Here is a 13,019-nt window from a genome sequence, read left to right on the forward strand (position 1 = left end):
TGGGACAAATATACCTGCCCTCAAACACTATCCCAGTGTTCTTGTCACATATCCCCCTCCCCTGTTTCGACCTAGGGGCCGGAACACTTGTAGCCCCCAAACAGAAGATGCGAGACAATGCATCTGCGTTGGCCAATTGTGTTCCCGGTCTATGTTCGACAGTAAACTTAAAGTCCTGCAACGCTAGAAACCATCTAGTTACACGAGCATTCTTGCCTCTATTTACATACATCCATTTTAAAGGGGCATGGTCTGTCACTAGTCTGAATTGTCTACCCAAGAGGTAATATCTCAAGGTATCTAGTGCCCACTTAATGGCCAAAGCCTCCTTTTCCACAATGGCATACCTTTTTTCATGCTCATTGAGTTTCCTACTCAAATAAATGATAGGGTGTTCGTCCCCATCTCTGGTTTGGGACAGCACAGCACCTATCCCTACCTCTGAGGCATCTGTCTGTACCACAAATTCTTTTGAAAAATCTGGTGTTATCAACACCGGTTGTGAACACAAAGCCACTTTTAATGCTTGGAACGCCTTTTCTGCATCAGGGTTCCATTTCACCACATTTGACTGCTTCCCTTTGGTAAGGTCTGACAACGGCACCGCTGTGGTCGCAAAATTAGGAATAAACCGTCTATAGTACCCAGTAATTCCCAAAAAAGCCCTTACCTGTTTTTTATTCACTGGACGAGGCCAGTTTTGAATAGCATCAACTTTATTCAATTGGGGCCTAATCAGACCTCTGCCTATGGTGAAGCCCAAGTATTTGACCTCCTCCATTGCGAGGCAGCACTTCTTTGGGTTAGCAGTTAACCCTGCCTCTCTGATTGAGTCCAGTACTGCTTGTACTTTAACCAAATGGGACCCCCAGTCTGTACTGTGAATTACCACATCATCCAAATAGGCAGCTGCATATTTTCTATGGGGCCTCAAAATTTTATCCATCGCCCGTTGAAAGGTTGCTGGAGCCCCATGCAACCCAAAGGGTAACATCTTATACTGGTACAGCCCCTCCGGAACTGAAAAGGCTGTTTTTTCTTTGGCGCTATCAGATAAAGGTATTTGCCAGTAACCTTTGGTCAGGTCCAATGTGGTGAGAAACCTGGCTGTTCCCAGCCTTTCTACAAGCTCATCCACACGGGGCATGGGGTATGCGTCAAACTTAGACACCTCATTTAACTTACGAAAGTCATTACAGAAGCGTATGCTACCGTCGGGCTTCGGGATGAGCACTATGGGACTGGACCACTCACTGTTAGACTCCTCTATGACTCCAAGTTCTAACATGGTTTTAACTTCCTTAGAAATAGCTTCTCGCTGAGCTTCAGGAATCCTATATGGCTTTAAATGAACCCTGACCCCTGGTTCTGTGACAATGTCATGTTTTATTATGGTCGTTCGGCCAGGCAGCTCTGAAAATACCTCCCTATTTTGGATGAGAAATTCTTTAACCTGATTGTTCTGATCAGCTGATAATGTCTCTGACACCTTCACTGCGGGAAGCAACCGGGGTGAAGACACCGAAGGGCAAGGCTCCGCTGACAGAGACAACCTATCTTTCCAGGGTTTGATTAAGTTAACATGGTAGATCTGTTCGGGTTTTCTCTTTCCCGGCTGGTATACTTTGTAATTAACCTCATTCACTTTTTCCCTAATCTCAAATGGACCCTGCCATTTAGCTAGGAATTTGCTTTCCACAGTGGGTACCAAAACAAGAACTCTATCTCCAGGAGCAAATTCCCGTATCTTGGCACTCCGGTTATAGACCCTCTGTTGAGCACTTTGGGCCTGTTCCATGTGCTCTCTGACAACAGGTACCACGGCTGCAATCCTATCCTGCATTTGTGTTACATGCTCAATAACGCTTCTATAAGGAGTGGGCTGTCCTTCCCACGTCTCTTTGGCAACATCCAACAGCCCTCTGGGGTGTCTACCATACAACAAATCAAATGGAGAAAACCCCGTAGAGGACTGAGGAACTTCTCTGATGGCCATTAACAAGTAGGGCAACAAACAATCCCAGTTTTTCCCATCTCTCTCAACAACCTTTTTTAACATACTTTTTAATGTTTTATTAAACCTTTCCACCAACCCGTCAGTTTGGGGATGGTAGATGGACGTCCTGAGGTGAGTGACCTTAAATAACTTGCACAATTCTTTCATGATCCTTGACATAAATGGAGTACCTTGGTCAGTCAAAATTTCTTTTGGTATTCCCACTCTACTAAATACCTGCACCAGCTCCCTAGCTATCGCCTTGGTTGTGATAGTGCGTAAAGGGACAGCCTCAGGATATCGAGTGGCATAGTCCATAATTACCAGGATATACTGATGGCCCCGAGCAGACTTTAACAAGGGCCCCACGAGATCCATGGCTATTCTGTCAAACGGGACCTCTATAATAGGCATGGGAACTAGTGGGCTCCTGAAATGGGGTCTAGGGGCATGATACTGGCATTCAGGACAGGAAGAACAATATTCAGACACTTCTTTATAAACCCCTGGCCAAAAGAACCTTTGTAAAACTCTTTCAGTGGTTTTTTCTGCCCCTAAATGTCCTGCGGTAACGTGACTATGAGCTAAATCTAGTACCGTTCTCCGATAAGGCTGGGGAACTACCAGCTGTTCCACCACATCCTCACCCCTTTTGACAATGTGGTACAAGAGCTCATTACAGATGGCCATGTGGGGATACGTAACCCTGTCACCTGGTACCACAGGTTCCCCATTAACAATCTTAACATTCTCTCTAGCCTTTATTAAGGTAGGATCCTTTAACTGTTCAGACGCAAACAGATCCTTCTTTACCTCCAGGTCAGGCACGCTTTCAGTTCTAACTACGATGTCTCTGTTCCCGGCAAGAGGGTCCTCACTGGACTCCCCATCTGTCACTTCCCCAGCCAAACTAGCAAAAGGCAAAGGGCCAGAAAGTTCCGAAGACCCACGTACATCCATAAAATCACCGGTATTATCAACTGGCTTTTTACTTCTCACATCTGTTGATAACCGTGATTCCCACAGTTTCCAAAAATGAGGAAAATCCCTCCCTATTATGGCCTCATGCACCAAGGTAGGGACCAGTCCCACTTTAACCATTGCTGACCCACAACAAGTTTCTATATTCACCTCAGCAGTGGCATAATGTTGGGTATCCCCATGTATGCAAGTTACCCCAATAGGTATTTGCTGGACCTTTAAGGGGTTCACTAACCCAGCTTTCACGAGGGTAACTAAACTTCCTGAATCTAGCAAGGCCTCTACCCGGTTACCTTCTAAGAACACATCACACATTTGTTTTTCCAGCTCAGGTGAAGGTACCACAGTACAGGCTAACCTAGCAAAGAAAGACATTCTGCGACATTCAAAGGCAGCATCACATTGCATGGGTTCTTGCGTGACTGGGCAATTGGCAATAACATGACCTGGCATACCACACCTAAAACATTTAACCACACGATTATCACCCCGTTTGGGCAGCATAGACCGTTCTAGCCCCATTGGCCTGTTTCCAGGGCCAGTGTTTACAGTCTCTCCAGCCTTGCGTTCTCTTAACCGCCCAGCAACGTTTTCCCACGGAACAGTCTTACCAGTCTTTACTGAAGGGCGCTGTCGAGGATCTATGGGTTGCTGGGTGGTCATCAGTAGTTCCTCTGCTGCCAAATACCTCTCTACCATGTCCACTAATTGGTCAGCAGTACCCGGGTTTCCATGGCTCACCCACTTGCGCAGGACCATGGGCAAAGATCTCAAGTAGCGGTCCATGACGACTCTTTCCACCATCTGGGGACCAGTTAATGTCTCTGGCTGTAGCCATTTTTTTGTTAGCTGAATAAGGTCGTGCATCTGGGAGCGCGGAGGCTTCTCCATGGCGTACAGCCAACGGTGCACCCGTTGTGCTCGTACTGACAGCGTGACTCCCAGGCGGGTCAGGATCTCAGTCTTTAGTTTATCATAGTCCCGAGCCTCAGCAGGGCTTAAATCAAAGTAAGCTTTTTGGGGCTCACCTGACAGGAAAGGTGCCAGCAGACTGGCCCACTGTGCTTTCGGCCAGTTCTCACGCTCGGCACTCCTTTCAAACGTGGTCAGATAGGCCTCCACATCATCAGCCTCTGTCATTTTCTGCAGGAAGTGACTGGCTCGTATAGAACTAGAGCTGGTTGGAGCACTGACGGCCACATCTCCAACCCGAGCTGCAAGTCTCTGCACCACTTCTGCTAAGGCCTCTCTATCCTGACGCTGTTGCCTGTAAAGTTCATCAACAACTGCCTGCTGTTGTCTCTTATTTTCCTCCATTGCCACCTGCTGCTGTCTGTTGGCCTCCTGCTGTAGTCTCCAATTTTCCTCCATTGCCACCTGCTGCTGTCGGTTGGCCTCCTGCTGAGCCGCTGTAGCTTGCAGCAAGGCTTTAAGCAGATCCTTCATGTCAACAGATTTTTCAGGCGGCTTTGTAGCTGCTTTCACCCAGGACATATATCAAACCCTCAGGGGTGAGTCTCAGTAACTTCACACTGGGCTGTATCTGCATAAACCACCGTTTTCTGCAGGCCTCACAAAGCTGCTGCTTTCACTTATGCGCAGAACGGCCTGCTCGCATTCTCCACCAAGTTGTAACACTGTAGGGGTGCAAGGTGCCTTTTCCTGGGGAATATGGCAGCACGCAGCAGCTGAGGAACAACACAAGTCCAGTTTCTGGTACAACTGACCCCGGCCAGTTTTATTGAAACAGAAAATAAAACAAACCCCAAAATAAAAATACCTTGCCTGTCCGGCACTAACTAAACATAAGATATTCCTAACAGTCACTAAACAAAACACAGAGTTCTTCAGTACATACTGTATAGCTCACTTGCATCAGAAAGCGTGTCTCTCACACACAGATCCTGCAGCCTTCCCAGGCAGTCTGCCCATACTAATCAGGTTAGAAGCACTATATCACTCTTACACAGCTGAAACCCTGATTAGCCCTCTGTGAGGCCAAAGACCCGAACTGGGCCCAATGTCTAGAACTCGCCTTATCTCTCTCAGAGCCTTTACCCAGCTTTTACAGCAAACTGAAAAGGTTCAGACAAAACAAAAAGCATTTTTCCTAGAAGTTAACATTTTCTAAAACATGTAAGACAAGAACCTGGGACAAATATACCTGCCCTCAAACACTATCCCAGTGTTCTTGTCACAATATATATATATATATATATATACACACACACACGGCCATAACTATGTGTCGGCTAGCAATTCCTGGCACACAGTGCGTATGCAGTGCACTGTGGGGCGCAGAACTGCTGGGAACACTCTCAGGGCTGTGATGTAGAAGGTTTATGGTGCTGCCGCTAGGTAGCTGTAGTAGAGACCAGCTACTTGTCACAGGGTTACATGGAGTAGTAGCCGGGCAGCGCTGCAGCTTTTTGATTGTACACTCCGCCCCTCCTAGCTACTGTTGCTGCTGCGTGTGGAAGGTGAGTATGTGTGCTTCAGGGAGGGGGGGATCAAACACACACACTCTCTCTCACTCGGTACATCAGGGACTCTACTTGGCATAATATGGGCTCTACCTGGCATAATGTGTATCAAAGTCTCTACCTGGCATAATTTGTATCAGGGGCACTACCTGCTATGGGAAAAAAATTTGTGCAGTTTCTAAGTAGGTATAGACATACCTACCAGCTGCGACGTTTTCAGCCTGTTCGGTTCTGGCTCTGACGTCAAACACCCGCCTTGGACACGCCTGCGTTTCTTCAAACACACCTGCGATTTTCTTACCACTCCCAGAAAACGGTTCCGAACGCTGTGTTGCTGCCCAGGAACGCCCATTCCTGTAAATTCTCAAGCGATCGCCGCTGCAGTCACTTTCTTAGTTCCCTTTGTCATTGCCCGGCGAAGCAACGATGCCCCCGCGCATATGCAGTAGTGACCCGGTCGCAGCTGTGCGAGCGAAAGCTTACTACTGCTTGGGCATGAACACTTATCTCTCTTATAATAATTCATCTCACAAAAGATAGTGGGTGGGATGTACCAACCTCTTGTGGTACATCCCGCCACTTACGGCGCCGATAATAATAGTATATGTACTAACATATGCCATTAGTATTGTAAAGGCGATGGCCGCCAGTCCTTGGACTTCCCAGTTTATGACCCGGGCATCCGCCTGCGCATGTGCAGAGTGATGCCACAGCCACAGGGGATGCAGGGAAGGATCAGATCAGATCTCCCTGACAGCACCAATGCGGAAAGAAACCCATAGGCTTCCATAGGGTAACGTTTTTGCTGGCATTACCTTCTGCATCGGAAACCCGGCGTCTGGCTCTTAGTACATACATACGTACATAAATGCGTTATAACCACAAACCGCATGGGAAATGCGTAAATATATATATATTTACAGTGCTGTAACTAGACATTTTGGTGCCGTGTGTCAGAAAAGGAATTGGTGCCCCCTCTCCCACCATATTTAAAATAGGCACAGTGCTCGTCAAAGATGCGCGGCAAAAATATAGGCACGTGGCTTTATGGAGGAAGGGGCATGGCCACATAATAGTACCAATTCACATTACACGTCGTGTCCTTATTCACATAACACAGTAGTACACCTTATACATGTTACACCATGGTAGAGCTCCATATACACATTATGCCATGGTAGAGCCCCTTACACACATTACACCACAGTAGAGGCCCTTATACACATTACACCACAGTAGAGAGCCTGATCCACATTATGCCAGGTAGAGCCCACATTATGCCAGGTAGAACCCTGATACACATTATGCCAGATAGAGTGCCCCTGATACATATTATGCCAGGTAGAGCCTCTGATACATATTATGCCAGGTAGAGCCCACATTATGTCAGGTAGCCGCCCAAGCGATCGCAGCCTTGCTATGGGGAAAAAACCCACCCCCATTGGCGGAGTATAGTTGATCGCACAGGCTGCAAAAAGCAGCTTCGTGCGATCAACTCATAATCAAGCCCACTGTCCGCCTACTTCTGTGACCTTGCAAGTTATTATTATTATTATTATTAATGAGTTTCTAATTATTCTGTTTCGCTTTATAATTGGAAACAGTAATAGAACAAAACTGGGTAATACTGTAACAGACAGACAAAGCGGTAGGAACAGGGACGGCTCTACCATTAAGCAGCTGCCTAGGACGCCAGGATCTGGGAGGGGGTCTGCTTATCATAAAAATAGGATTTTGATAACCTACCGGTAAATCCTTTTCTCCTAGTCCGTAGAGGATGCTGGGGACGACATCAAGACCATGGGGTATAGATGGGATCTGCAGGAGACATGGACACTCTAAAGACTTTACATTGGGTGTGAACTGGCTCCTCCCTCTATGCCCCTCCTCCAGACCTCAGTTGTAGGAACTGTGCCCAGGGAGACTGACATTTTGAGGAAAGGAATTACTTAACTAGTGGTGAGATATCTACCAACTCACACCCTCAACCATGCCGCACACATGGCATTCAACATAACACACGCCAACAGGCATGAACCAATTGCAGCAACATGCTGAAACCAAGATAACACAACTTGTGTAACTCTAATAACTAAACTGCAGGTTAAGTACTCACTGGGACGGGCGCCCAGCATCCTCTACGGACTAGGAGAAAAGGATTTACCGGTAGGTTATCAAAATCCTATTTCTCTGACGTCCTAGTGGATGCTGGGAACTCCGTAAGGACCATGGGGAATAGCGGCTCCGCAGGAGACTGGGCACAAAAGTAAAGCTTTAGGACTACCTGGTGTGCACTGGCTCCTCCCCCTATGACCCTCCTCCAAGCCTTAGTTAGATTTTTGTGCCCGGCCGAGAAGGGTGCACACTAGGGGCTCTCCTGAGCTTCTTAGTGAAAGTTTAGTTTTAGGTTTTTTATTTTCAGTGAGACCTGCTGGCAACAGGCTCACTGCATCGAGGGACTAAGGGGAGAAGAAGCGAACTCACCTGCGTGCAGAGTGGATTGGGCTTCTTAGGCTACTGGACACCATTAGCTCCAGAGGGACCGAACACAGGCCCAGCCTCGGAGTCCGGTCCCAGAGCCGCGCCGCCGGCCCCCTTACAGAGCCAGAAGCAAGAAGAGGTCCGGAAAATCGGCGGCAGAAGACATCCTGTCTTCACCAAGGTAGCGCACAGCACTGCAGCTGTGCGCCATTGCTCCTCAGCACACTTCACACTTCGGTCACTGAGGGTGCAGGGCGCTAGGGGGGGGCGCCCTGAGCAGCAATAAAAACACCTTGGCTGGCGAAAATACATCACATATAGCCCCCAGGGCTATATGGATGAATTTTAACCCCTGCCAGATTCCACAGAAAAACGGGAGAAAAGGCCGCCGAGAAGGGGGCGGAGCCTATCTCCTCAGCACACTGGCACCATTTTCTCTCACAGCTCCGTTGGAGGGAAGCTCCCTGGCTCTCCCCTGCAATTACTACACTACAGAAAGGGGTTAAAAAAGAGAGGGGGGCACTAATTAGGCGCAGTATAACAATACAGCAGCTATAAGGGGAAAAACACTTATATAAGGTTATCCCTGTATATATATAGCGCTCTGGTGTGTGCTGGCATACTCTCCCTCTGTCTCCCCAAAGGGCTAGTGGGGTCCTGTCCTCTATCAGAGCATTCCCTGTGTGTGTGCTGTGTGTCGGTACGTTGTGTCGACATGTATGAGGAGGAAAATGATGTGGAGGCGGAGAAATTGCCTGTAACAGAGATGTCACCCCCTAGGGAGTCGACACCTAAGTGGATGAGCTTATGGAAGGAATATGTGACAGTGTCAGCTCTTTACAAAAGATTGATGACATGAGACAGCCGGCGACTCAGCCTGTGCCTGTCCAGGGGTCTCAAAAGCCATCAGGGGCTCTAAAACGCCCGTTACCGCAGATGGCAGATACAGACGCCGACACGGATACTGACTCCAGTGTCGACGATTAAGAGACGAATGTGACTTCCAGTAGGGCCACACGTTACATGATTGAGGCTATGGAAAATGTTTTTACACATTTCTGATAATACCAGTACCACTAAAAAGGGTATTATGTTGGGTGAGAAAAAACTGCCTGTAGTTTTTCCTGCATCTGAAGAATTAAATGAAGTGTGTGATGATGCGTGGGTTTCCCCCGATAAAAACTGCTAATTCCTAAAAAGTTATTAGCATCATACCCCTTCCCGCCAGAGGATAGGGCACGTTGGGAAACACCCCCTAGGGTGAATAAAGCGCTCACACGCTTGTCTAAACAGGTGGCACTACCGTCCCCGGCTACGGCCGCCCTTAAGGAACCTGCTGACAGAAAGCAGTAAAATGTATATACACTCACACGGGTGTGATACTGCGACCAGCAATCGCCTCAGCCTGGATGTGCAGTGCTGGGGTGGCTTGGTCGGATTCCCTGACTGACAATATTGATACCCTAGATAGGGACAGTATATTACTGACTATAGAGCATTTGAAAGATGCATTTCTATATATGCGTGATGCACAGAGGGATATTTGCCGACTGGCATCAAGAGTAAGTGCGCTGTCAATTTCTGCCAGAAGAGGGTTATGGACAAGACAGTGGTCAGGTGATGCTAATTCCAAAAGGCATATGGAAGTACCGCCTTATAAAAGGGAGGAGTTATTTGGGGTAGGTCTAACAGACCTGGTGGCCACGGCAACGGCTGGGAAATCCACATTTTTACCCCAGGTAGCCTCTCAACATAAGAAGACGCCGTATTATCAGGCGCAGTCCTTTGGGCCCCATAAGGGCAAGCGGGCAAAAGGCTCCACATTTCTGCCCCGTGGCAGAGGGAGAGGAAAAAGGCTGCAGCAAACAGCCAGTTCCCAGGAACAGAAGCCCTCTCCCGTTTTCTGCCAAGTCCTCAGCATGACGCTGGGGCTTTACAAGCGGACTCAGGCACGGTGGGGGCCCGTCTCAAAAATTTCAGCGTGCAGTGGGCTCACTCACAGGTGGACCCCTGGATCCTTCAGGTGGTATCTCAGGGGTACAAATTGGAATTCGAGACGTCTCCCCTTCGCCGTTTCCTAAAGTCTGTTTACCGACGTCTCCCTCCGACAGGGAGGCGGTATGGGAAGCCATTCACAAGCTGTATTCCCAGCAGGTGATAATCAAGGTACCCCTCCTACAACAGGGAAAGGGGTATTATTCCACGCTGTTTGTGGTACCGAAGCCGGACGGCTCGGTGAGACCTAATTTAAAATCTGAAATCCTTGAACACTTACATACAAAGGTTCAAATTCAAGATGGAGTCACTCAGAGCGGTGATTGCAAACCTGGAAGAAGGGGATTATATGGTGTCTCTGGACATCAAGGATGCTTATCTCCATGTCCCAATTTACCCTTCTCACCAAGGGTACCTCAGGTTTGTGGTACAGAACTGTCACTATCAGTTTCAGACGCTGCCGTTTGGTTTGTCCACGGCACCCCGGGTCTTTACCAAAGTAATGGCCGAAATGATGATACTCCTTCGAAGGAAGGGAGTTTTAATTATCCCTTACTTGGACGATCTCCGGATAAGGGCAAGATCCAGGGAACAGTTGGTAGTCGGGGTAGCACTATCTCAAGTAGTGTTGCGGCAGCACGGTTGGATTCTTAATATTCCAAAATCGCAGCTGATCCCGACGACACGTCTTCTATTCCTAAGGATGATCCTGGACACAGTCCAGAAAAAGGTGTTTCTCCAGGAGGAGAAAGCCAGGGAGTTATCCGAACTAGTCAGAAACCTCCTAAAACCAGGCCAAGTGTCAGTGCATCAGTGCACAAGGGTCCTGGGAAATAATGGTGGCTTCCTACGAAGCAATTCCATTCGGCAGATTCCACGCAAGAACTTTCCAGTGGGACCTGCTGGAAAAATGGTCCGGATCGCATCTTCAGATGCATCAGCGGATAACCCTGTCACCAAAGACAAGGGTGTCTCTTCTGTCGTGGTTGCAGAGTGCTCATCTTCTAGAGGGCACAGATTCGGCATTCAGGACTGGGTCCTGGTGACCACGGATGCCAGCCTGCGAGGCTGGGGAGCAGTCACACAGGGAAAAAATTTCCAGGGCTTGTGGTCAAGCCTGGAGACATCACTTCACATAAATATCTTGGAGCTAAGGGCCATTTACAATGCCCTAAGCCAAGCAAGACCTCTGCTTTAAGGTCAGCCGGTGCTGATCCAGTCGAACAACATCACGGCAGTCGCCCACGTAGACAGACAGGGCGGCACAAGAAGCAGGAGGGCAATGGCAGAAGCTGCAAGGATTTTTCGCTGGGCGGAAAATCATGTGATAGCATTGTCAGCAGTGTTCATTCCGGGAGTGAACAACTGGGAAACAGACTTCCTCAGCAGAAGTCTTCCACATGATTGTAAACCGCTGGGAAAAACCAAAAGGTGGACATGATGGCGTCCCGCCTAAACAAAAAATTGGACAGGTATTGCGCCAGGTCAAGGGACCCTCAGGCAATAGCTGTGGACGCTCTGGTAACACCGTGGGTGTACCAGTCAGTGTATGTGTTCCCTCCTCTTCCTCTCTTACCAAAAGTACTGAGAATTATAAGACGGAGGGGAGTAAGAACTATACTCGTGGCTCCGGATTGGCCAAGAAGGACTTGGTACCCGGAACTTCAAGAGATGCTCACGGAGGACCCGTGGCCTCTACCTCTAAGAAGGGACCTGCTCCATCAAGGACCCTGTCTATTCCAAGACTTACCGCGGCTGCGTTTGACGGCAGGGCGGTTGAACGCCGGATGCTGAAGGAAAAAGGCATTCCGGATGAAGTCATCCCTACCCTGATCAAAGCCAGGAAGGATGTAACCGCAAAGCATTATCCCCGCATTTGGCGAAAATATGTTGCGTGGTGCGAGGCCAGTAAGGCCCCGATGGAGGAATTTCAACTAGGTCGATTCCTGCATTTCCTGCAAACAGGAGTGTCTATGGGCCTAAAATTGGGGTCCATTAAGGTTCAAATTTCGGCCCTGTCAATTTTCTTCCAGAAAGAACTAGCTTCAGTTCCTGAAGTTCAGACGTTTGTAAAAGGGGTACTGCATATACAGCCTCCTTTTTGTGCCTCCAGTGGCACCTTGGGATCTCAATGTAGTTTTGGGATTCCTAAAATCACAATGGTTTGAACCACTTGAATCTGTGGAGTTAAAATATCTCACATGGAAAGTGGTCATGCTGTTGGCCCTGGCCTCGGCCAGGCGCGTGTCAGAATGGGCGGCTTTATCCTGTAAAAGCCCTTATCTGATCTTCCTTTCAGACAGGGCGGAATTGAGGACTCGTCCTCATTTTCTCCCTAAGGTAGTTTTCAGCGTTTCATCTGAACCAACCTATTGTGGTACCTGCGGCTACTAGTGACTTGGAGGACTCCAAGTTGTTGGACATAGTCAGGGCCCTGAAAATATATGTTTCCAGGACGGCTGGAGTCAGAAAATCTGACTCGCTGTTTATCCTGTATGCACCCAACAAGTTGGGTGCTCCTGCTTCTAAGCAGACTATTGCTCGTTGGATTTGTAATACAATTCAGCTTGCACATTCTGTGGCAGGCCTGCCACAGCCAAAATCTGTAAAAGCCCATTCCACAAGGAAGATGGGCTCATCTTGGGCGGCTGCCCGAGGGGTCTCGGCTTTACAACTTTGCCGAGCAGCTACTTGGTCAGGGGCAAACACGTTTGCAAAATTCTACAAATTTGATACCTTGGCTGAGGAGGACCTGGAGTTCTCTCATTCGGTGCTGCAGAGTCATCCGCACTCTCCCGCCCGTTTTGGGAGCTTTGGTATAATCCCCATGGTCCTTACGGAGTTCCCAGCATCCACTAGGACGTCAGAGAAAATAAGAATTTACTTACCGATAATTCTATTTCTCGTAGTCCGTAGTGGATGCTGGGCGCCCATCCCAAGTGCGGATTGTCTGCAATACTTGTACATAGTTATTGTTAACTAAATCGGGTTATTGTCGTTGTGAGCCATCTATCCAGAGGCTCCTCTGTTATCATGCTGTTAACTGGGTTCAGATCACAGGTTGTACGGTGTGATTGGTGTGG

Source organism: Pseudophryne corroboree, chromosome 12 (genome assembly GCF_028390025.1).
Source record: "Pseudophryne corroboree isolate aPseCor3 chromosome 12, aPseCor3.hap2, whole genome shotgun sequence".
Taxonomy (NCBI): domain Eukaryota; kingdom Metazoa; phylum Chordata; class Amphibia; order Anura; family Myobatrachidae; genus Pseudophryne; species Pseudophryne corroboree.